Source organism: Cavia porcellus, unplaced genomic scaffold (genome assembly GCF_034190915.1).
Source record: "Cavia porcellus strain 051 isolate PalLab524CR breed Dunkin Hartley unplaced genomic scaffold, mCavPor4.1 scaffold_1, whole genome shotgun sequence".
NCBI lineage: Eukaryota > Metazoa > Chordata > Mammalia > Rodentia > Caviidae > Cavia > Cavia porcellus.
The window spans coordinates 186,466,996-186,493,717 of NW_026947484.1; the positions used below are offsets into that span (position 1 = coordinate 186,466,996).

General features: G+C 37.6%; 1 protein-coding gene and 1 pseudogene across 2 annotated transcripts in view; one reads left to right on the forward strand and one right to left on the reverse strand.

Moving 5' to 3' along the window:
• The window catches only part of Plppr1 (phospholipid phosphatase related 1), a 282,868-nt gene that overhangs the window by 222,219 nt on the left and 33,927 nt on the right, over positions 1 to 26,722 (reverse strand). The window lies entirely within an intron of this gene.
• On the forward strand, positions 1,666 to 25,181 carry LOC111757069 (centrosomal protein of 83 kDa-like; annotated as a pseudogene).

The following is a 26,722-nucleotide window of genomic DNA, read 5'->3' on the forward strand; positions in this document are numbered from 1 at the left end:
CTGGATGCACCTGATTATTCTTGCAGGAATTTCTTGAAATTCATTGCTATCTCTTAGTTCAATTAGCCAAATCAGTGGGGATGGGAAGTGTTGGACATACGCATGAGAAATTCAAGTGCTTACACTCATCTTCCAAACTTTATCAGTAGGGGTCTTTTTCTAATACATGCTTGAAAAAGTCTCATCAGTTTTAGAGTTGACAACATCTCTAGCATCGCTACTCCCCGTACTTACTGCTGACATTTTTTAAAGACAGAGATGACTCAGACACCTGTTATTGATGAGTCAAATTTTAGACTAACGGGTTGATCAATTATTTCATTTTCAAAAGAACCATTTGTCTCAGATAACTACTAGACAATTCCAAAGAAAATAATACCAAATAGTTATCTTTACTTTGAAAATAGATTAAAGCCAAAATTCAAGAACATTGAGTTAATGTTTCTCTTCCCAAATAACCTACTATCTAACAACTTATGGAAATACTTATATAAAATTCATTGACACTTCACATGGGTGCAAGTATGTTTTCCTGTACACTATTCCACGTTTTCTGAGAGCAAAGAACAAGTAAATTCAACCCAGTCTATATAGGTTTTGGATGAACATTAAAGTGAAACTAGAATAACAAATCAAGAATAACTAAAAAGTGAAAACTTAAGCCAGATATTTATTCTCAGATTTATAAACACTTATTTTGATAAAAATCAATGCGAATTTTTAATCTTTTTCTTTTTTACTTATAATTTCTGTCTCTGAATTACACATATAGAAAATTTTATTAGGAAAATGAAGGTAAGGAAAAGAAAAAACTATGAAATGAATATAAATGAAAAAAACAGGCACATTGATATATATTTTCAATTAAAATTCTCTTTCTCAAGTAAAATGGGTATCATACCAGTGAAACTTTACTTTCCAGATTTTATAATGGTTGTCATCAAAGTAATGAAAACCTGTTCTTGAATGTTCTTTGATATGGGGCAGCCCTGATTCTCATAAGGTAAAATTCAGATTAACCATTGAAGTCTTAGAACACTGTGAGTATGGACTTTCGTGTGCTACTGCTTATGGATTTGTGACTATTTGTCTGCTGTGTCTGACTCTTTCCAAAGGGAAGGAGTTCTATCTACACACTTCTACTCTGATTTGTGACTCAAACTCTTAATACTGGAAACAAACCTTAGGCCATACTCTCAGATTTCTGTGAATGCTGGTGTGGCTGATACAATGATGCATGACCCAGGTCATCCTGCAGAAGACTCACTGCCCAAGCTACCAGCAGGGCAGCCTCTAGATGTGAGCCCCTTCCAGGGCTGTTAGCTGCAGAGGATTATCTAGCTTGTTCTTCATGAGATTGACCATCCCTAGCTGTTAAACAAAATGGTGCAAAAAGCCCTGACCATTCTGAACCATTATGGGACGACTGATGAAAAATACCTATTCCATTGCTCCCTGCCAGACTGGCTGAGACTTTTTCTGATGTGTATCACAACTAAATATCTTCCTCTACCCAATCTTGCTCCATCCACAATTTCCACATGGTTGATCTTTAATAAGCCTATAATACTTGAAATTCTATCTTAATACCTTCTTTCAGAGAACTTAAGAAGGATGATACGGTGGAATATACAAAGGTGAATGTTCTCAGATGTTCAAGACGCTATGTTAAAAACAGGTAAGCAGTGCGAGCTGCATGCACTCCAGGGAAAGAAAAGCCAGCGTCTCCTGAGAATCCACCATGCTGGGACTTGGGGGACCAAACAAGAAATCAACCAGCCAGCCTTTCTGGTAAGCAGTGCCAGCTGTGCATGTGCCAAAGAGAAAAAAGTCAGTGTCTCCCATGAGCTCAAAGGTGTGGGGGCTGACAATCAAAGGTCTCATTCCCCCCACCCTGTTAGCAAGCAGATTGTTCCAAGGACAGCCTAAGTTGATAGCAACTAAGGTACATAAAGCAACTAAACACTTGTATTGTTTGATTGATTATGCTGACCTGAGGCCAGAGATCTGGAACATCTCTTGGAAGGATGATAGTATGTAATATAGTAAATACAGGGGATTTCCTTCTATCTTATCTTTGAATGTCAATATAGCTTTTGCTGCTTTGTTTTGTTCTTATTAATTGTTTTGCTCTATTCAATATTCTGTTTTGATTGCTTTTATAGTGTTTTGTTTGGGGTCTGATTTTGCTATACCTGATGGAATGGGCAACTATTGTGAAGATAACAAGATATACTATGGTAAATATTGTTGTTTTCCCAATATCCTGCTCTGAAGTTCTGAATCGTTTCACTGAATTGTCTTGATTGGCATTGTCCTGTCTTTTGTTGTATTTTGCAACCTTTAAAGTTAAAAAAAGTTTAAAAAGAAGCTATGATAAATACAGTAGACAAATCATAATACATCATATCAGTGGAGAGAAAGATAACTATGTGGTTATCTTTTCACAAATTGAGCAGTCTTTCGATATAAGAAACTCAACAAACTAGAAATAGGAGCAAATATCATTAATCTAATAGAAGCTATTGTATGAAAAAGAATAAATGTCATACTTAATGATGAAAGGCTGAAATCTTTCCCCTAAAATCAAGAAAGGTCCCCTTGGGCTTTGGGTACATATTAAGATGAAGCCATCCTGGTTTACCTCTAATAAAGGAAAATGAACCCCAAAGATTCAGAGGGAGTTCTGGGGACAACTGTAGGAAGAGTCCACTCTACAGTCTGAGTGTTCCTAGCATGGCCACCTTCTGAAAACTGCTCTCAGCCCACTCTCATTTAAATAACTTGTTTGACCTATTGAGGAATGCCCAAATCCATTTTCTAACAACTTTCTGGGAATAGTTTATTATGGCTTCACTTTCACATAATAACTCATTATTTCTATTAATGTTTTTCTAATTCCCACAGTCTCTTTTGTGTGCTAATAGGTACCTCTACTGCTTCTGAGACCCCATGTCTCTATGTTTAGGATCATGAGTATAAATGGGGTCATGTGGCCCTGTCCTCTGTGCTCTGTGAAATGATCCCAGCCTCCTATCCTTGACTCTGTTCCACCCCTCCTCCTCACTGATCTCACAGGTAGCCCTGTGAATTAGTTGTCATTTTAAGCATGAGCAGAACATAGCCTACTTCAAACTAGCTTTATCTAGAAGGCGTATTCTAAAGGATCACTTTGCATAACTGAAGAAATAGTTGGACAACTAAGAGGTGGGCAATGTATTATTGGAATGTCACCTGGAATTTTGCTTATCCATCTTGCTGTTTCTGTTTCTTTCTGTGAGTCTGCTCCATTCTAACCACATGAGCATCCTTCAGAGCTAGAGACCAAGACCATCAAAACTTTTATATCAAAGCTTTCATGTAAGAGATGTACAGATACTATGCCTTAATGTTAATAGAAAAGCATAGAAAACCAAGCTTGTTGATTAAGAAATTAGAAAATATCTAGCCCATGAATTTGAAAGTAAAAGTAATCTAATCAAGCTCAGAGAGATGTTCTTCCTAAGCAGCAGATTTCTGTTGGTACTGCTGTTTGTTTTAATTCATCTTAATTTAGGTATAATATGTACCTTCTAGTCAGCCTCAGGCCCTGTAACATTCATCAAGGCCCTGCTGCATGGCTTTCTCTGAAACAATCCCACCCTCTCTAGACTGGTACCAGGCCATTTTCATTTCTCCATGCTCAAACACCAATGCAATACTTTTATGAGGAGTCCCAAAGAAATCTTTCAATCAAAAACCAAAACAAGTTGTAAAAAGACTTAGGAACTATTGTAAAGTGAGTTGTTGTGTCCTGGATTAGGCAAGCATAGAATATTGTATTGATTAAAGAAGATAAAACAAACAGAGCTTTTGGTTCTGGACCTACTGGAGTAGCATTCAATGAAAGTACGTCATTGTCATCACCATTTCCACAGACACTGTCACCTTGTTGCTTAAAAGTTTTAGTCTTTTGTCTCCCTTCATAGGAATTTTCACCACGCTCCTTGCTAGTCACAGCATCTCCAACTTACCCAGATCTCAGGATATAGAAGAGAGTCCTCGCTAGCAGATCACCAAAGCATGCTGCTCCTTCAAAATACTAAAGCACTTGAACATTTCTAAAAGAGTTTCCCGGCTTGAGCAGCCTCACAGGAATCCCAATCAGCAAGTTCTACATCCACATCCCTGTATCCAAAGCCTAGATGAGGCTTCATTATTGGGACCCTAGAGAACACTTCCACAACCAGACATTGAAGGCAAACACAATTTATTTCTTATGTTCTTTTGTATTAGATCTACAGATTGGGGCAGTTTCAAACTGTATCTTCCTTACAGATCAACAGTAAAGATTAATTAGGCAGTGTCAGCCAGACAGAGTTCTCCTGAGAGTTACGCATAAATGTACTTACATTTGTTCTTAGGCTTAGGAAGTACTCTCTCATTCTCTGAGCTATTTAAGATAAAGACTGTTCATAAGTAAACAGATGAAAGAATATGCTTTGGTATTCAATGTGGCATGCCTCAGTCAAATGGATAAAGGAAGGCTGCTGCATCTGAGGAAGCTGCTCAGTGAGTTATCACCGCTCTTAAGGAGCCACTTCCTTATGGCACAGATGCAATTTTCAATACCATTTTGATTCAGCCCTTTATTAAAGATCTACCTCAAGTAGCCAATTGATTTGTGTGAGTCCCTGGAGTATATGCTTAAAGGAGGCTTCATTGCATTTATTTAAGACGCCCCTACTCCTGTATGAAATGCAATTGATTTGATACACAGGAAAAAGACAAAAGGCTTCACTTACTCAGGTCTATTTTGTTCCATTTTTGCATTACCATTTTTAGAAAACAATGGAAGTCTAGTTCGGAACCACAATTCTTGGATGCATGTTTATTTTCCTAGCTCAATTTTTAAAAATACTTTCTCTCAATCTGGAAATGTGTCAGGTAGTTTGAGAAATGCTGGGAAATTTCCATGTGCTTATTACCTTGAACAACAAATACTTATGAACATTTTGCACAGTTTTACATATGTTAGTTAGAATGGTGTCTTTAAAACTTTTTATTGTTTACTGGAATTCTTTCAATGGTAACAGTGCTTACTGTATAGGTTGGACATTGGCAAAGGAGATCTGCTCTGTGAAGGCAACTTTGGAATCACCATATTTAGTGAGTTTCCTCCTGGGGCCTGGCAAGGGTGACTCATGTGTGACAACACAAATTCTAGGGAGAAATACTGAATATTTCATAAAGAAAATTTATTTGCTCTTCCATGCTATGGGCCAAGTTTACATGGGTCTTCAACTAGATTACCCAGGAGAACAAGACTGAGCCTCCTCTTTCCCCACTCTCTCTCTGAAACACATTTTCTTCCTTTTCTCCTTCTGATAATCCCTTTCTTTGAATGGTGACAACAGTAATGATCATGGTACTGACAGCAACCATCTCTCATTAGTAGCTGCTAACTAGTTTACTTTTGCTTGCTCATTTAATATTAACAGCAACTCCAACAGGAGCACTAACACCAGCATTACAAATAAGGAGGATGAGAACTAAAGAAATTAACTTGAAGTCACATATATTTGAACCCAGGTCTGTTTCACTCCAAAACCCATACTCTATACCTCTAAGCAACAATGATGCTGGAAATGTGAGATTAGAAAATCCTGGCAGAAATACATAAGCATTATATCAGTGCTGTCCTTGCACATTCAAAACCCAGAAAAGAAAAAGAGCGGTCAAGCATTCAACACAAAGTAGTAAATGACAACTTTATGTTGTGAGTTTGACTTTCAATAAACATAAATCCAGTTCAATTTCATGCATGGTAAAGATGATTTCCTTTCTGTAATAGGCAATAATACACAGAAAACTAAGCAGAATTGTGTGCAGAGATAATAATGCTAAAAGAAAACTCACAATCCTCCACTGAAAAAAACAAAAGCTTTCTTGCTTATTACAATATTCTCATTCTTACCATAAAAAAGAAAAAAAATGAAAACTGCTTAGGTGAAATTATGTTACATGTAATATAAAGGATAAAAAAGAAGAAAAACAAAATGCAAAGTAGATAAAACCTAAAGACCCTGTAAAGTAGAGGACCACTTTTCCAACACAAAGTTGCAAGATATATTATTAATGGATAGGTCCTTACATGCTAAGAGTTTGTCACACTGGGTAGCAACCCTCCCCACTATCTTCACTGAGCTACCCTGCCCGTCTGGCAACAGCTGTACCCAACACTTTCCAAGATGAAATCCAGGTGCCAATTATACAAAACTGACCTGATTTCAGGAACAACTCTGCAATATTCGAACTTACATCAAGAGAGTACAATATTTGCTTAAAGTCCCAGATATTTTTTAATCTAGACAAAAAAGAGTGTGCTTTTTCCCTGCACAAATTGCTGTACCTCACAAAGCAATGCCAGCCAAATTAAGATCCAAGAATCTGCTCCTAGATTTTTAACAGCTGCTCACAAATTCAGTGGATTCCCTTGGTAGTGTATTTCAACATCCCACACAGTCAGGAGGTTTCTCCTACTATTCAAACACTGTTCCTCTTTCTGAGATTTAAATACATCCCTGCTCATCTTATGCTAAGCAGAAACAAAATTGGACCATGTAGATACATAACACAGAGGAAAAATATTTTTCCTAATTTAACTGTAGCTATTTCTGATTTCTAATAGAGATAACATGATTCATGTAATTCTTAACTTCTCCCAATCCAATTCAGAGACAAGAGGGGAGGAAATTAGTTTGAAGGGACTTCTGTTTTAAAATGGTGAGTTAAACATAAGAATTTAGTTCTTCTCCTCCCAAACCCTATTAAATGAGAACTTTTTTTAATGCATGTTAATCATTGTAAGTTATTACAAGGGAAATGATGGATGAAACATTCAAGTAAAATATCGGTGGCTAAAAAATGCATGGACAACTGACATGGTCAGACGTAAAGAAGCTGAATTCTAAATAAGCATCAGAGAAAGGCAAAAGGCCACCTGCTTTACATTGCATGGCTTCCAATAGGCTCACAATCACAGCACCAGATCCTCCTGGGAGAGGAAAAGAACATAAGGCGTCAAGTAAAAATTTGTTAGAGAAATGTTTAAGAAATATCCCCTCACCCAAGTGATTCATTATTTTTCTTCCTGTGTCTTGGCAGGGCCTGAAGCTTCATTCTTAGGAAAGGAAACAAAGGATCTCTGAACTGCGCACACTACAACTAAGAACAGGGCCCCATCTTGAAACATAATTGGGAAACTGAGCATTTGGGTTCTCAAGGTTCAGAGGTCAGTGATGTTACACATCCTGGTTCTCAGAATTTGGTCACCAGGCAGGGGATTGGAAAGTACTTTTCCAGGGCTTGTAACCAAACTGAAAAAGCTGATGATAATGATGTCAGAAGTTCTATAATAAAAGAGTCCATCTAGTCATTTTACGGAATTTAGCCTTACTGGCAGCCCTTTGTATTTCACCTGGAACCTTCCAGAATCTTCTTTTTCTCCTCCCTTCTAGACTCTCACTTTGCCTAGGCAAAGTCATCTGACAATATTTCCTAGATACTCTGGGTCACTTCCCACTCAATACCTATTAGCTCGTCAAGGTAACGATTGTATATAGTCACAAATTATTTTCTCCTTCCACAGAAAAGTGATATCTGTTGGAAGAGGTAGTGCATTCCATGCTACCCAACCGACATCCTCTTTCTTAGGGTTAATAAACTTGTTCAATCTTGTAGTATAGATCAAGAATGATGCCCAAAACTCTCAAGCACTCAGGGCCAAGGCTTTTGGAAGACGATCAGATTGGGGGTTTAGCTGACTTATTAGGAAGTAGGACCTGGTTGAAAGTGGGTCATGGAGGAATGACATGGAAATCTGTATCTTTCTGCTTGGCTCCTCCTTTCTCTTTCTGCTTCCTGGCCACCCTGAGATGAGTGGCTTTCCTCTGCCTGGCCTTTGTGCTATGTTTTCTGATTGGATTAGGTCCAGCATAGACTGAAATGTCTGAAATTGAGCCAAAGTATAAGTTGTATTGTCTAAATTGTGGGTGCTTGGTACTGTGCCTCATTAAAAAGACATCGGTATCCCTTCTAGGCCCTTCAGTATATAAGTTTAATATAAGTTGCTTAATTATAAATTAATTCATAAACTTATTAAGCTATTACTTCTAATTATATCGAGGCTAGGCCTCCCTGCAGAGCAGCCTGTTTGCAACTGCAGGCCATCGAGGGGGTTCCTAGACACTGCCTTTAACCTTTAATCAAGAAGAATAGGGAGGTCCCTCTCAGCCCCAGGGTACCTCTTGGGGCCCTCTAAGGTTCTGTAGTGTTGTATTGTAGCTGCACTTCTCTCTCTATCCAGTCAGCTTTCTGTTTCTTCCCAGCTGATCTTCTGAGTTCATCTTGAAATAAACTTCCCATTCATAAATCTCTACCTCAGAGAAGAAAACCCACAACAATCTGTTATAGGCTTAAGGCAATTTAACATATGTACCTACTTGGATATAAAAATATGTCTTCATGAATGCATGTGGCCATAGTATATGTAAAACAAATCATGAAAAAAACATAGCACCATTTCAAAATGAAGCACAAAACAGTGCTTGAGTGAGACAGGTAGAAGGGAGATGAAGTGGCTGGCAACTAGAGAGATGGGAGGAGAGGAAATCGGCAGCATTTTGTTTGAGTACCACAGACTGAGAGGACATAAGCACGAATGGAAAGAGTGGCTTTTTCACAATACCTGACCTATGGAGAAGTAGAAGCAGTTCTTCTTTGGGCTTACACTATCAAATTATGGTATTAACAGTAAGTGAAGGATTTTCCCCCTCAAAATAAAGTGGTCTTAACACTAGCCCACTGGAATGCTGGCACAAAGCCACAGAGGCATATGGGAAAAGGTAAGACCTCTAGTACCAGGAGGTGATCTATGTGTACCAGTGGCAAGGTGGCATCCTTTATAACTTAACTACTCACAGCATAGGACAGGCAAGTAGAGAAGTGAGGGAAAGTGACAAATTTAGTAGTAGTAGAGAAGACATGTCCTAAGAGCCCTCTCAGGTCATGCCTTGTAGACTATATATACCAGAAGAGATTAAGTTTCTATTTTAAGAATGATTTTCACATATGCATTAGCATATGTTCTTACCTGAAATTTGAGCAGATTTCCACAATAAAATAGAGAACTAACATTGATTTATGACTCCTAATTATACCCCTTTGCTAAAGCCAATTGCTTGTTTCAACTAGAAATATACCTTACTTAAGATATTAGCACCCCAAAATAATTGATAATGGGTTTGCATTTCCACAAGTGTGCTTGAATTTCAGTTATCTGATGTCTCACAGCAGGGAATTACTATTTGCATTTTCAGGTACCTGACATCTGGAACTCAGGCATTAGACGAAACACAATTATCCTTCACAATAAAAGTAAACAGAGCTCGGCATGAATCTGCTAATTGTTCTTTCCTGCTGAGCTACAATTTCCAGTCAGCATAGATACATAAAAGAGTAAGTACCAATCTGTCCATTCTTCCCATAAAGGCCAAAGTCATCTTCTCAAAGTCAATATCACATTACTTCAGTCTCCTACTTAAAACTTTCCCTTGGAAATAAAATTTGAATTCTTTATCAAATCTAAATAAGATCCTAGATTAACAAGTCTGAAGCTTAAATCTATATCAGAGACACCATATCTATAATTCCAGGTACTTGAGAGTCTGAGGCAAAAGGATCACAAGTTCAAGGCCAGCCTGGACGATTTAGAAAGACGTTGCCTCAAAATAAAATAATAAAATAAAATAAAACAAAATGGCTAGGAATGAAACTTAGCACTCCCTGGGCTCAGTCCCCAGTACTACAGAGTACACAGAGATGCACGCACACACACATGCACACACACAGATAGCTGGACCCAATCCCTCAATTAGAAATTTTTTTCCACAAGTCTTTTGTAATAAGGGAATTAGACTAGGAGGTGCAATTTAGCAGAAAACTGTAGAATGTGAGTTGCACTAAGCAGGGAATTATATAATAATATTAGTGTTACTCAAACAAATACAAGGTGACAATGTTGCAAGAAAATTAAACATTTTTATGAAAGCAAAATTAAAATTTATTTTGATGGGAAGGTATGATCTGTGATCCCACACAGATGAGTCTTGATGAGTAACCAAACTGCAAATCTATAAGAGGAAATGTCAATTTCCAAGGTTTTATAAATATTGTCGGGGCCATCTGAATAACTCAATTTTCAACCCTAACAAAAATATAAAATGTTACTTATCTTAGGCAGTAGATCATTTACCAACTCTTTGTTCTCCAACTCTGAGGGAAAAAAGCTCAATTTGTATAACTCTTGTTTGAATGGCTTTTCACAACTTTTGGTCATAAACATTTATTTTCAAGAGCTATTTGATGTTTGCTTCAAATTCTGTGGCTCACAGTAAGAGATCTCCCTTAATTTCCTTTGGATGGGAAGGAAAGTAAAACACTGCATCTTAGAATCAGATCCTTCTGGGGGGTTTTAATGGTACTTCATCAATTTGTACCTGTAGTTCTCTCTCTTATAATTGTTGTACCAAAGCACTTTTACTAGGTGGACTATTTTCTAGGTAACTAGTGTGGTACATGAACATCCCTTACATCCTTTTCTTCTTGTCCTATTAGACTGCAGAAAGCCACCTCATGAGTATACTCACTGAGGTACTCGGTGAAGGAATGAACAGCAGACCAACAAAGAGACCAGGAGCACAAAGGCACATTTAAAGAAAGGAAACCTGCTTCCATTGTTCTCTGCACTACTCCATATTCTCAGAGGAAATAGCCTCTTTCAGAATGGACAGACCCTCAAGATGGCATGGTGGTGCACACCTGTAAGCCCAGCACTTTGGGATACTGATGCAGGGGAATTACATGTTCTAGTCTCCAGCTTGGGCAATACTGAGACCTCATCTCAAAATAAAAAATAAAAATAGGAAAGAGTATGTAGCTCAATGTGAAGGCCTGGGTGGCAGTCCCCAGTACCAAAACCAAATCAAGTAAACAAGGAAGAAAGGAAGGAAGGAAGGAAGGAAGGAAGGAAAGAAAGAAAGAAAGAAAGAAAGAAAGAAAGAAAGAAAGAAAGAAAGAAAGAAAGAAAGAAAGAAGAAAGGAAGGAAAGAAAGAAAGAGAGAGAGAAAGAAAGAGGAGCCTTGCTGTTCACTGAAAGGTACGGCCATGATGCTGCAAATACGATCTCATATAATTTACAAGCCAAATACAGACAAGCTGCTTGACTTCTCGGGAACTCATTTCCCATTAAGAGAAATTAGGAGTTAAGATAACTAATATAATGCAAAATTATATACTCAATAATTAGACTCCTTTCTCCTAACTCCCTCCAATGCTACATCTCAATGTCATCTTGATTTGTGTAATGGCTAATCCTCAAACCTGAAGTATATTTGAATATTCACACACCACCAATGTATTGTCTTTGTATTTTACTGATCCACAAAGACACTGACTGTCAAGTTCACTTTTCCTGATTTTAGTATCAATACACCTCCTGCGACATTATCACTGAACTCAGAATGAAAAAACTCAGGGTTGGAGTTTGTTACTGTTAACAGCCTGGAATCTCAGACTGTTTTATGATCTTTCCTCACTTCACTCCAGCTGCTCCTAAAACCCTTCTCTTTCTCATTTTCTAATTTCTATGGTATATGTGTTTGGAATATCATCACATGATAATAGGACATTAATATTCATTGTTTTATAGTCTTTCTTTTCTCTCCATAAAATAGATTCATATATGTTAACACCAGCTGCTTTAGTGCAGATACACAAACATGAGCCAGGGCATGAAAATTCATGTAAGGAACAACTTAACTTGATGCGAATGAACCCAGATCAATCTACTTTTATTCCTCAAGCTGAACATATTGTAAAAAGTAAGCAAAACAATAGTCAAGTGAGATACAGATTTTAATTAGAGAATATGGCAGATTGCCATCATCAAAGCCCAGAGGAAAGGACAACACTAATCTTACCAGGAATATCTGGGTTTTCACCAACACCCAGCCCCCTGAAAACCATGGTTCTACAATCAAAATTTGTCTATTTAAAGGAACTTAGTTTACTCAGGTTAGTAAACTAAAGAAAGACAGGAGTCTGGATAAAACATCTAAGCACTATCTCATACCAAAAATGTAAATGATCCAGGCTATTCACTAGCCAACAAGTTTATTATTCTTAATGAAACATGTACATTTTCTTTTACATGTAGTCCTCAGAAGTCACCAGTTGAAGAGCACCTTTTCCCTGATTAGCAGCCTTTTGCTAAACATCCTCACTATACAGTCATGGAAATGAAGCCCGTGCTGTGCGCAGCTGCTTCAATTTGTGCAATACATTGGCTGCAAAACAAATTTCAATTCAGAATCCTGCATTGCTGAGCTACAATTGAATTGGAAGTTCCTTTGAGGAATAACCCAACAAAAACTAGTTATAAAGTATTGCCATGCTCTATAAACACCCCATGATTTATTACCTTCTGTTCAGCTTACCTGACCTGGACCCCATTCCTCCACAATTGCCTTCGTTAACGCTACTTAATAGTACTAGCTACCTTTTATTTTCTAGATTTTTCAAGATATATATAAGTAAAACACCAGTACGTGTATTTTTCTCTTAGACAATAAAAATTCCTTAATCTAACAGATTTGGCTACTTCATTTCTTAACGTTTTAACTAATAGTACAGATGAGGGGTGAAATTATTCTCATTCACAATATGGAAGAATAAAATCCTTTCCTACTTATTCAAAAGCTACTCAATTTCTCTATTCATCGTCTCCATGAATTACAATAGCATTTTCTCTTGTCTCCTCAAATACAAAGCCTATAATTACAAGCTAAGATCTAGGAAATGTTAACTCATGATTTCAATGGCATATGATGCAATTGTCTTTTTATTGGTAGAAATTACATTAGGAGAACTTCCTCTTTTTCTAACATCCATCTCAGGCCCAAACAATACCAATTTTACCGTCAATTCTATTTACCAAATATCTATTGAGTGTATATCACCCTTCCTTTATTTCCTCTGTTATTTCTTCTCTCACCTTTACTAGAAGCCAGTTTCTTTCTCTTAAGCACACAGTTGGCTACACTGCTCAGCCTCCCTTGCAGCTGATTGAAGCCATCTAATTGCATTCTGGCTAGGGAATGCATGTGGAAATGTTGTATACCCTCTGGGATAGTTCATAGAATCTTCTTCAGAGTACCTTCCTCAGCAGAGAGACTCTACGGTCTGAAGAATTCTAAGCCACAATATGTAAGGCAACTGAGGTCTTGAGTCACAGTTTGCCAGAAAGCTATCTATCTGACCACATGAATCACTACACTAGAAATGCTAGCACTGGGTTTTTGCAAAATTAGGAGGCAAAGTTTCTATCTATGGATGCAGAGTAGCTTAAGTGTTGCCTCATTTCTGGGTAGCTAGTGGGTAGAATGTTTTGTTTGGGGAAAGCAAAAATAATCTAAATGATTAATCTATTCCATCAGTGTGCTAATGTCTACTGAATCTTACACTTTAAGTTTGTAAATGGCATGGTACACAAACTTAATTCAATAAAGTTATTATTTTATTTTCTTAAACAAGGGGCAAACTTTCAAAGATATGGACACTAGATGCCGGAATACCTGATAATAGCCTTCCTGCATAATATACTACTAAAATATTCTCATTTTTCATACCCCCCATTCAACTGTCAACTGTGAAAAAATATATAGCTTCCCAAAATACCAGTTGTTAAATATACCTCCATTAAAATTATTATAAAATAAAATACAAATCTAATTTCAGCCAGGCATCATGGCACAAACTCTGAGAGGCTGAGACCAGCCTATTACTCATTTGAGTCCAATCTAAGCAACTTAGCAAGACTTTGTTTTAAAAAAAAACATGTTTTAAAGTAGTGTTGGGGTTGTAGCTCAGTGGAAAGGTTCTGAGTTCAATTCACAGTATTGCCAAAAACAAAAGGAAAACAACCTGATCTTGTTCTTTGTTCATTTGACTAACTTAATAATCAAGTTATAAAGTAAAAATGACTTACTTAGAGTTTAATAAATTAATTAATTCATTAACTCCACAAACGTGGATGCACCGCTTTTAGATACAGTTCTCAGCGTTAGAGAACACAATACTGAACAAGACAAGTAGAATCTTTGCATTCACTGAACTTACACTCTAGTGTGGTGAAATGCAGAAATAAGACAAGCACACCATTTAGCATGTTACATTACAAATATTTTAGGGAATGTATAGCAAATAATGGAGCAAGGGAGACAAGCTTAGAGGAAATATTACAATTTAAATGAGTTCAGAGCTGTGCATGGTAGTCCATGCCTGTAATCGCAGCACTTGGGAGGCAGAGGCAGGAGTATCTTAATGACTTATGGGTCAGCCTGGGCTACAAAAGCAAGTTCAAGTTCAGACTGTACTACATAGTGAGACCCTGCCTGGAAAAAATCATAATAAATAAATAAGATTAGAGGAGGGTCTTGCTGAGAAGGGAGCAACTAGTGTCAAACTCTGGGGCAGAAACATGTCTAACCCATATGAGGAAATTAATCCCATAAACTCATGGTTGTCTGTGTTCAGCCACAAAAACTTAGTTCTAGTTCCTATAACTGTCATTTTTTTTCTCTGAGCCTATGCATTTCTGTACACTCTGCTTACAGTGTTGCTCCTTTCTCCTTTATCTAACTTCTCCACATCTTTGAAGGGGTTGGTTGAGTAACACACTCTCAAACCTTGGTGTGAATACAGATCAACCAAACTGAAAGCTGTCTGTCTGCATTTCTGATACACCCAGAGTTCATGATCGTGCGGAGATCTCATGGACCACAAGGGTGGTGAGACACAAAGGGCTAGTCAGTGGCTCTCAGCCATGTATCATAATGGAGTCACATGGGCAACTTTTAAATCTCTCCCTCTCCTCCCAACACTGCTACACACAGACAAATAAAAACCAGAGTCATGAGACTGAGACTGATTCAGTATATTTTCCAGCTCTTTAGGTAATTCCAATGTGGACAGGTTGCACCTGTCTCTAAGGACGCAGGAGTCTCTAAGATGCCTTCTGACTGAGAAACACGTCCTTGCATGTATAGACTATCTGAACAAGGGCATCACTGATGCTGCTATGTGTGCCATGGGTTTGTCACTTGGAGGTGTAAAGCATGGGTTCTAGGAGTAATAAGGGATGTCCCAGTTCTGCTGTTTGACATTGGGTAAGTTGTGTTACTCCTTTCAGTTTCCATATCTTCATCTCTAATACAAAACCATTATATCTGACATTTCCATTGTTGGTCTAATGAAAGATGTAGAAAGGGGGGTTTTGTGAAGTCAATTATTTGAGGATGCTACTGATATTAAATATGAGATTTTGCAGTATGATGATAGCTTTTAAAAAAAAAGCGAAGGCACTGGTTTGTTCTCTTGCTTTCCTCCAGAACAGCATCCACACAGAAAATAACAACAGCCACTCGGGAAGCCTGGAACTGCTCAAGCACCATCAGGGGAACATTTTCCACTAGTTAATTTCCTCTTCCTCCTTCAGCTCCCAAGGCTAGCCTGGCGGAATCCAACACTTTACTTTATGAAATGTTTGCCCAAGACAATAGTTAGAAATTCCAAGTGGCATTTCGGGAGACCAACCTCATGCCTACCCCTATCACCCTTTTGTATAATAAGTAAAGTTGATATGTTCACTCAGGGTATTACTCTGTCTTCATTGTCAGCAGTGGATTCCAGTTTTGATTGCCTTATATGAATCAAGCACTTTCTTAGTGGAAGCAGCAAAGGCAATGAAATCATTAGATGGTTCCACCTAACTAGCAAAGCGTAAGCACAATTGACTCTTGGTATCTGAGGAAAGGCTCATGGAGCCAGTAAGGCCAGGTTTCCACTACTACTAAGGCATGGTCACTGAGCATTTTCTCTATTCTTTGCACATAAATCTTTAACCATACCAAATATTTTAACAGGCCTCAAAGTCTGCCCTCCCCCAACACTGGCTGACAAGGCTTGAAAATGGAAGCTATGGAGAATTTTACCATAAATTCAAATCTGTCAAAACTGTCAATGATAGATGAAAATCCCACCCTCACATACTCTTGCTTGAACCCACTTGCAGATCGCTTTGTTCTGTTCACTTCCTCTCAGCTTTCCATGAATACACTGACATCTATATGCCTCCTCCCTGATGGCTTTCTCACACTAGTGAGTCATCTTTCTTCTCTCACACATCTCAAATTGAGAAGTATTTTCCCTAGAAATGATGTGAGTTCTAGCTGGACTCAGCAATATTATTAATACAACTAGTTCAATTAATAGATACAAAGTGCTTAGAATGCAGATGCTCCTGGATTTAAGATGGGTGTGTTACAAGATGCCTCTCTTAAGGTGAAAACACTCTAAATAAATGCATTTAATTCACCTAACCTACTGAACATTATAACTCAATAACACAGCACACCAAGAAGTATCTGTTGTTTTCTCTTGTGATTGCAAGACTGACTGAGTGGTGACTCAAGCCAGCACTCAGCACTGCAAAAGTGTTATGCAGCATATTGCTAGCCCAGAAAGGGATCAAAATTCAAAGTATGGTTCCTACTGAACTCAAATTGCCATCATATCACTGTAAAGTCAAAAACATCCTAAGTTAAACCATTGGAAGTTTGGAACTCATTTGTAGTGATTTGTACATGGTGTATGCTCATAAAATATTTGGCAATAATAAAATCATTATTTTTGGCATTAATAAGAGAGCATCGGTGCACCACAGTGCTCTATAAATAGGCTTCTGTGGGTGCACTGCATTTTAGATACCTTTCTTCTAATAACTGAATACCTTCTAAGCATTATACTAAGCACTTGTTTTATCTCAGTTAATTCTCACAACCCCCCTAGAAGGACGACTCTATTATTATTCCTCATTTAAACAATAAAGAAACCAAATCTCATAGTATTTAAGGAACTTATTCAGGACTTAATCTAGCTAATAAATCCCAGTCCTAGGATTTAATACGTGACTGTTTTGTTCTTAAGCCTGTTCTAGTAGCCATGATACTCAACTTCCTAACAATGTTTAATTCTCCCTGTTCATTTTTGCCACTCTCAGAATCCACCCAAAAAAGGCAAATGACTATGGTAGTAGCAAAGAAAGAAGGTGATTTTAGAAAAGTCAGAAGAGACTTTGCATTTCCACTCAAGACAGAGTTTGGGAAGCGAGATTATGACAGTTCCCAGCAGAATAAGAAGAAATTGAGCCTCATACTTTTCATCCTTACTTAAATACTCTTGAAAGAAGTTTTCCTGGTTCAACATTATCAACTCTCTAAATTCCAAGACAGCACTAATATATTCTCTTTTCAAAGTCCTTTAGTTATTAATGAAATCACACATTTCTATTGATTTTCTTTCTTTTCCTTTCATATAATGTGTTTTATGTAATGAATATCCCAAGAACCTATGATGCAAATATCTCATCTGGTTGACTCTTCTTTCCACAATCCTATCCTAAAACATGGCAATTAATGATAAGGATAGTATACAAAGTTAGTGTTCGTTGTTATGAAATGTAGGTCCTAAGTTGATCCTGTAATCTTAATAATTTGAAGTGAAGTATAAATACTGTATTATGCATCTAGTTTGGACCTGCAAAGCAGTTGAACTTTACAAGGAGCATGGCCATGAAGACAACACCATATGATGGAAAGAACACTGTCCTTACAGAAAACAATGCTTGAGTCTTGGCTTTGTTACTTACTAGCTCTTAGCTCAGGCAAGAGAGTCAACATCCCTAAGAATTCCTTCATCTGGAACACTACATGCAAGGTGACAATCAATTCATCTTATATAATGAAAATGCCTAGCACACAGTAGGTGTTCAAGAGTGGCAAACCCAATAAACCCACCCCACTAGTAGTGAATACACTCACCACACAGGTCTTGGTTTCCAATATCATCTTTCATCAAAAGGAACAGGGCTTCTTGGGAGAGAGCTGATTTAGGGGTAGGTGGAGAAAGTATAACAATGAATTTGGAGTGTCTTCTTCATGTCAAAAAGGAAAGAAGTAACTCAGAGAAAATAATGATGAGGGTATAAAATCTGATTGACAGAAATCCCAAAGCCAAAACCAGAACAATTTGAGCAGCAAAATAAAGTAACATCAGATTACTACTCAGCATGAAAATAAATATCCATGGCTCTACCAGATTTAGATCAATGATTTGATAAATAAATGAAGAATAGTAAGTTAATCTCCTATGTAGAAAAATTACAAAAAATTTAGATTGATACCCTCTCATAATGACTTCCTCTCAAAGTATGGAAGGAAATAGGCCCAAAGTAACTTGTTGCCAGAGTGATGGTGCATGTATGTAATCTCAACATTTGGGCAGACTGAGGCAGAAAGACCACAAATTGGAGCTCAATCTGTGTACTTTATGCACTTTGCAAGACCTTGTTTCAATAGGATGTGATGAAGGTACTGTTATCTTCCTCCCCCAAACTTATAATCCTTGCTTAATCCATTAGACAAACTCAAATTGATGAACATTATATGTGAAACCTGAGATAATGCCTCAAAACTATCAAGGTTATCAAAAACAAGGAAGGTTTAGAAAGCTAACAGTCTAGATGAGCATAAGGAGACATGATGCTATGGTTTGTGTCTAGATGTCCCCCCAAAGCCTCATGTCAGTAGCCTGCATACAATATAAGGGAAGGAAAGAGGCTTTTTCTGCTCCTTTGCTCTCCTTTGGTATCTTCTGCCTCCATGAACAGTTGCTTCTCTGCCATGGGCCACCCTGTCTCATAGTCAGCAGGTTACAGACTGAAATCCACGAACTGTGAGCTAAATAAATCTTTCCTCCCTTAATCTTTAGCATCAAGTATTTTATCCAAGCAACAAGAGATAAATAAGTAACATACATGACAATAAAGGTATATCCTGAGTGGAATCCTGGGACACAAAACAAACATAAGGAAAATATAACTAAAAGGGCTCAGTAAAGTATGGATTTCAGTTCAGTATATCAGTATTGGCTAATCAATTGCGATAAATGTATCACAATGATGTTAATAGTAGGAGAGATTAGGTAGGAGTTACATAAGAACTTTTGTAATATTCTTGCAACTTCTCTATAAATATAAAACTTGTATAATATTAAAAAGCCATTCTTTTAAAGTCAATATATCTTTGCTCAGGCTCAAACTCTGAGCCATGTGCAGTGGCACACACCTGTAATCCCAGCACTCTGAGAGGCCTTGGCAAGAGAAATAAGATCAGGCCCAGCCTAGGCAACTTTGGGATTTACTGAAACCCTGTCTCAAAACAAAACAACAACAACAACAAAAAAAAAAAAAAAAAAAAAAAAAAAAAAAAAAAAAAAACCGAAGTACCTGGAGTATAGCAAAGGAAAAGCCCAGGGTCAGGACTACAAAAATAATGTCAAACTTGAAACTATATATTTCTAAATACAAAGTCTTATAATAAAACGAAAAAAGTAGAGAGGATTACATCACACACTTGATAAAGAATTTCCTGTGCATTTAGTAGCTTAGAGTGTGTAATAGTCTAAATTAATCACTGTCTAAACCATCTCACTAAGTAAGTTTGGTTAAATGATTAATCGAGTAGCATCCTAGAACTCATGGTAATTCCTTCTGGTGAAATTCTAACCAGGATAAAGAATATTTACTCCACTGTTTAAAAAAGACCTACTGTAACAGAATCAGAGAGGCTTTTTAACAAAAGACTATGCCTAGGAATCCACAACCAATTATTCTGAGAAAGTTCTTGTGCACAAATTTGCCAGTGCAATAGTAAGGATCAGGGAAACCTAATTCCCAGGATATAAAAAGTGAATATTCATCTCAGTGTCAGCATGTTCATCACATCATACCTACAATACCCTGATGAGAAGGCATGTTTCAAATAGAAAGTCCTGACTGCATACACTTCCTGGTTGCTTAATGAGGTAATGTGCAGAGGAAAGCAAGCATCATGCAATTCCTTGCTGACTTGTTTTTAAAAAGTGAGAAACTCTGGCAATAATGATGGCTTAAATACCATACAAAGCCCAGGGGTTCACGTTCTACCGGTCAGTGTGACAGTTTAAATACATGTCCACAAATTCTGTGACAGTGCTCCTACCCCAAAATGAGGTCTATGTCACTTTGCTTGAAACTAGGAGGGTGTCTGTATCTGGTTCAGTCAATAACATACAAAAAGGATGAACACTGTAGAGCCTCAGTTACAGAAGTCCTGGCACCTCCACCTTGATTTTAGGAGTATTTATTATGAAATTGACAGCATGTATGGTACATGAATCTGCTCAGGCACTACTATTAGTCTAGCTCAAGTCACCATTTGGCCAGAATTACTTGAGGAAGCCCAAGACAGACCAACTTAACCATCAGAAAATACCTGAGTTGATAAAATTACATTGCTGCAGCTTCAAATCACTGGATTTTTACATAGGGCATATGAAGCAAAGGCTAATTGAAATACTTGCTTTCTAGTTATTCAAGAAAGAGTTGGGTTAATATGAAGTGTTTATATAGGATAATACTAACTAAATGACTTTGGGGTACCAAACCTGGCCATAGAATCATAAATATAAACAAGTGTTATGGCTCGTGTCTAAATGTCCCCCAATGTCTCATGCAGTCATAGGGGTGCTTCTCAGGAGTTACTGGATCTACAGTGTATGGTACTTGGATCAAGGATCTGTGATTACTAAATCAGTACACTGATGGGTTTGGCATAGTTATGGCTAGGATTAAGGTATGAGTGCTATACACACCCTATGGAGGGTAGTCTGCATAAAACACAAGGAACAGAAAGAAAGCCAATGGGCTTTCTCTTTCCTGCTTTCCACAGGCTATTCCTCCTCTTTGATGTCCCTTTGCCACCCTACCTTGGAGCCAGCAACTATGGACCTAAACTTCTATAGACTGTAAGCCAAATAAACTTGTCTTCTTTAACTTTGGGCATCAAATATTTTGCCTGAGCAATGAACAATAACTAAGACAGGTAATAGTGTTTTATTTTAATGCTATAATTACTTCTTCATTATCCAAAGCTTCTGCTTTGATTTAGAAAATATACAGTAAGGCTCTACTACATGCCAGTCACTATATGACAAGCATTAGCAATTCAATGGTATCAAAGACAAATATATACCTAGCGTCATGAGTTCACACTCAAGTGGGTAAAGCAGATAAAAATATGTACATATACAAAGTAAATAATTACCAACTATGATAAGTGCTATAAAGTAAACTCATAACGTGCTTGGGAAAATCTTACTTTTGACAGGTGGTTAATAATGATCACTTTGAGGAAATAGCATTTAAGATAAAACAGAAAATTAATGACCAATCATTCAAAAGGCAGCAAAAAAATTTTCTAAAGGAGGAGCAAGATGGTTAAAGGCTCTGAGGTACAAAGATGACTGGATCAGAATGAAAGTAAGTGTGGCTGGAGTTTAGTGTGGAACAGAAATGCTTAAGACACAGCCAGTGTTCGACTAAAGAACGCATGTTCTGGGGTACAGAGTTGATTATAGAGTATAGAGGAAAGTGTATTCCAGGAAGAGGCTGAATTTCCCACTCTGCTCTCTTGCCTATAAACATAGTCTTATGACTGAATACTGGTCAATAGAATGTGGGCAGAAGTGTCACCACTGGAGCAGCCTTATAAGTACTCTATCTTCTTTTGCTTAAGTGCAACAGGACACTGATACTTAAAGGTTCCCTGGACACTATATGTGAAGAATCTCACCATTAGCCTGAATCCTGAATGACTGCACAGAGCAGAGGCCCATGTGAACTCCCTATTTCTACTACCTGGACCTACTTGTGTGAGAGGTAATCCTCAACTGGTATTGTGCCATGAGATTTCAGGGTTTTGCTGATACAGCAGTTAGTATACCTTAATGAAATAAGACAGAGTGATACAAAATTCATAACAAAAGTCCATTCAAAATGGTGAGGAATTTGGTTTTTATTCTAAGAGCCCTGGAAATCTATTATTATATGCAGGGAAGCCGGGTGATCTGATTTACAATGTCTCTGTTTTCTGTAGAGATTGGATTTAAAAGCAAAAAAGTAGAAGTGTTATGCTGAATTATTATTTCAAAGATTCCATATGAAGTAAATAAATGGAAGTCCTATGTGTTGTCATCTGGGAATGTTCAGCTTTGTCAAGAAAAGCAAAGTTCACGGAATCATAATTCTTTGAAGTAAAAAGAACAACTGCCTTGTTCACAGGAGTTATTTGTATACTACCAAGCAGCCATTAGTCATTGTGGAACTTTTAATGAACACTTCATATTTTAGAAAACATAACCTGTTCAGAATATCACCTTACCCTGGCCATGTCAAGCAATATCATTTTCAGGTCTCTCAGCACTTGGATATGTGAAAAACAGCTGAGTGAGACCACACAAGGACAGGGTAGGGTGATTTTTTATGAAGTCAAGTCCCAAAAGCAAACTTTTACTGTTCCAAAGTCCAACTTTTGGAACCCAAATGGACAACAAATGAGGATACCATCATTGGGAGATTTGAAAAAATATCTGATGGACACTATGATGAATGAGTGACTCAAAATAAACCCATATTTTCACATACAAGCCCAAAGGGAGCTCAGGAGAGAGAACACCTTGCCATGCAATGTTGGGAAGGGAGAATTCAAAGATACCATTAGACTGATAGTTTATGCAGGCGAAGAACCACTCACAGCAAACAGTAATGTAGAATTTGTTATTCCTTTGCTTTATCTTGCAATTGTTACATACCAGATCAAACTTTCTTTTGAGAGGTGTTTCTGCAGACACAAACTTCAGATAATATTAATTATTGCTCCTCCCTACAGAATGTAACATCAATTCATAATCTCAGTGTATTCTTAAAATTTGTCATGAGATATTCTAGGCATGATCTCCAAAATGTAAGAGGCTGAAGAAGAGTCTGGAAATAGAATTTAAAATATGTAAGGATTATGCTCATAATCTAGCATTATAAGCATGTTGCTTTCTATGTTTAAGTGGAAAGTCTATCAAAAAGTTGCTTATTTACAAAACCAATGTTTCACAACATTAAGGGAATGCAAAATTGTAGCCTTATGAGTACTAATGTGCAATACATCCAGGTAATTGGTGAACTCGATTTGCACATTCATCCTTTGAAAAGAATATATATACACATACATACTGTTATGGTTTGTGTTTGGATGTTCACACACACACACAAAGCTTCGTGTAATCATGGAAGCAGCTGAATCTAGCAATTGTGATTGGTTCCTTGTGTAGTGATGGGATTTGCAAGATGAGTGCTGCACCTGCTTAAGGGCCAGCAGCTGGCATACAGCACAAGGGAGGGAAAAGGAATACTTTTCCCCTTTTTGCCCTTTTTGCTCTTGCACTTGCAGATGCCATGAACAGCTGCCCTTCAGCCATGCTACCCTGCATTGGAACCAGCTGACTGTGGATTGAAACCTCCAAAAACTGTAAGATAGATAAACCTTTCCTTCCCTAATTTTGGATGGCAAGTATTTTGTTTCAACAAGGAGAGAAAAGTAACCAAGACATATACACATACATGAAATCTTCTTTCAGAGAATAATTGCTTGTTTAAAGGGATTTTTATTGTTGCCTTATAGTAGTTAATAATGGTTTAATGCAGTCCTTGACATTTTCCTGAAACCCTCAAGTTCTTATAAAGAAAAACACTGCATGTGTGTGCATGCACACACACACACACGTGTGTGTACACGTGTTATAACTTTGAGTACCCCAGAAATCTTACAAAAAACAGTTTGATTGACAGCTAAAAATGCATATATTAACTGTATTTAGATTCAGGCCACTGTGATAATTATATAATTTGCATAATGAAAATGTAGCTGTTCAGAATTATTCAAAGTCATTCCTAAATAGCATAATGGTTCTAGCTTCTCCTTAAGATTCTAGACTCAAACCAGCCATTAACCAATGTCTTGATTTTCTCAACTGAATATTTTGGTCAGATTTTAAAGGCGCTGCATAGGACCATCCCCTTGAGGTAAATCATCTGATTTTCAGAGTTTTAAGTAATTATTTGTCCAATCATTCCCTAAACATTAACCCATGTTCACTGGTGGAGTGTTATAATTTGTATCTAGATGTCCATTCCAAAGCCTCATTCGGTCAGAGCTGGGGCTTTTCAGAGGTGACTAGATCTGGAGTGTGTAATGCTGGGACTGAGGATCTGATGCTAATATTTATTCACAGTGCCATGCTAAGATTATGGACAGCCCACCCTGAGTGTAAGTGCTACCCACTCTAAGGGCAGACATCCAGGACAGACTATAAGGGAAAGAAAGAGAACTGATATTGTTACTTTTGTTTGCTTATTGATGCATTTGCTGCCTTCTGCCTGTCATGAACTATTTCTGCTCTGTGATGGCCTTCCACCATGCCACTGTGCCTTGGAATCAGATGGTTATGAACTGAAACCTCTACAAACTATACAAACTGTACAAAAGCACTAAACCTTTCCTCCTTTAACTTTGAGTGTTTGGATATTTCGTCTCAGCAACAAGAAAAAATAAGCCATGCAGTTACAATAACTGCATTAGAAGCCTGCATAAACAACACATCATTCCTACCCTTGAGAGTAGTCTCTAAGGTAATGGAGATGGTGGGATAAGTTCTGACTCTGAGCTCCAAAGAACATTAATGGATGAAAGGTTACAGTGTGGACATCATAAAATCAATTGTCAGACAAAACTGAACACATGAGTTTACAGGATGGGTACACAAAGTCACAAAATGAACTGAAGGGCCTGTCAAATGAAAAACAGACTAACCAGGAAAAGCTCCAATTAATGTTTGAAGAGCTAAGAGAAGAATTATTAACAAAAACTAAAGAAATGAAAGGGCAGATATTATTTTGGCAAAACTTTAAATTGTTAAGAACCCAGGTTCAAGAGTTAGAAACTCCCATGTGAGAATGTTTTTGAAATCTGGATGAAGAAGTGGAAAAGTATAGACCTGAACATAAAAAGCTTCACTATGAACATACATTTCTTAAGTCACAATTTAAACACCAGAAAGAAGGATTTGCATGTATTTTAGAAAAAAAGATGAAGCATGAATTAGGGTTAGATTAGGGTTAGGGTTACGGTAATGTGTTTTAGAACAAAGGACAATGAACTCCGAATGACTTTGGGCCTTGGGGGTCTCATAAGTTCATTTGAACATAGATTCTCATGTGTTGCTTATCCAGTGTGTTCTCCAAGTTTTAAGGACAGACTTCCTTTAAATATTGCAAAGTGTCTTGTGGGGAGAGGGTATCACATATAATCTTTCCATGCCAGGCCTGTGTCAACTGAGCATCACGGTCCCTTTCATGTGCCCTTATTGATAAGTTAGGGCACTTTGCAGTTGGTGTGATACTCAGTGGAGAAGGCCCCTCTCTCATATCCAATACCATCCTCATTTTCTAGTCAGCCAACTAGCCTTAAGCTTCTCTTATAATCTATTTGTCCACAAGGCTCATATAGTCACCTCTCAATATTGCCTAGGGATTGATTCTGGGCATTCTCCACCCTGTGAACCCAAACTTCTCTGATGCTCAAGTCTCATATAAAATGGTGCAGTATTTGCACATAGCTGATACAATCCTCCTATATACTTTGCATCATCTCTAGAATACTTCGAATACCTAATATAATAAAAATTGTATTAGCTTCATTTACTGTCCAGTCTCTTCAGCCATTTAATCCAATTCTTCTATGGCAAGAAACAAGAAACCTCTCACACACCTGTAGTTACACTGCTCAAAGCCAAAGAATGACTCCTTAGGGAATAAAAGACTTCTCCCTTGGCTATCAACATGAACTCAGGCAACCCTGTTCTCTGATTTTTGCTGCCACTTTGAGTGAGGTGAAACACTACATTCCATACATGACATCCTGCTTCTGACTGACTTTCAGAAGAACTGGAATTCACAACACAGAGGAACTAAGCTCCTCCAGACTAAACCTAACCAGAAAGTACCAAGTGACTATTCAGACCCAGGAAGATAAACTTCTCTCCCAGACTCTCTAATATATGATATCTATAAACAAATGGTTGTAAAGACATCCCGTGCAGCCTATGCACAAGTCATTGAACTACTTCTTCTCAGCCCTTCATGAAGTGATAGCCAGATGTAGGAGGGAGACACAGTGATTTACACTGAACTCTCCCTTCCCTACCTCATCTCCTTCTTTGTTCATAAGCCTGTAGCAGCTTTCACCTTTTTTGGAGGAAACATAATTCATTAACAATTTTAGATGAACATAACACTTAGATTGGGTCGGCGTTTTATGAGATGGCACAGTGGAAACTAAGTAGGTAGTAAGGAGAGAATAAAACAAGAAGAAGGGTTTTAGGAGTTTACTGGGGCAGAGGACAGAGCTAAGGCAATATCACTGGAAATAAACAGGAGCCATTCAAGAGAGGAGTTTGAGGAATGTTTTGTTGATTAGAGTATTCCTGGAGAGTGTACAGAGAAAATTAAGCAATGAGTTAAGAGTGGCTAAAAATTAGAGAAAAAGGAGGCAGGGAGGAAATTGAGAGAAGCAAGTAGGAAGTATTATAATTTGGAAAAGCAAAGATTTTAAGAAGAGAGTACCACTGTCCAATA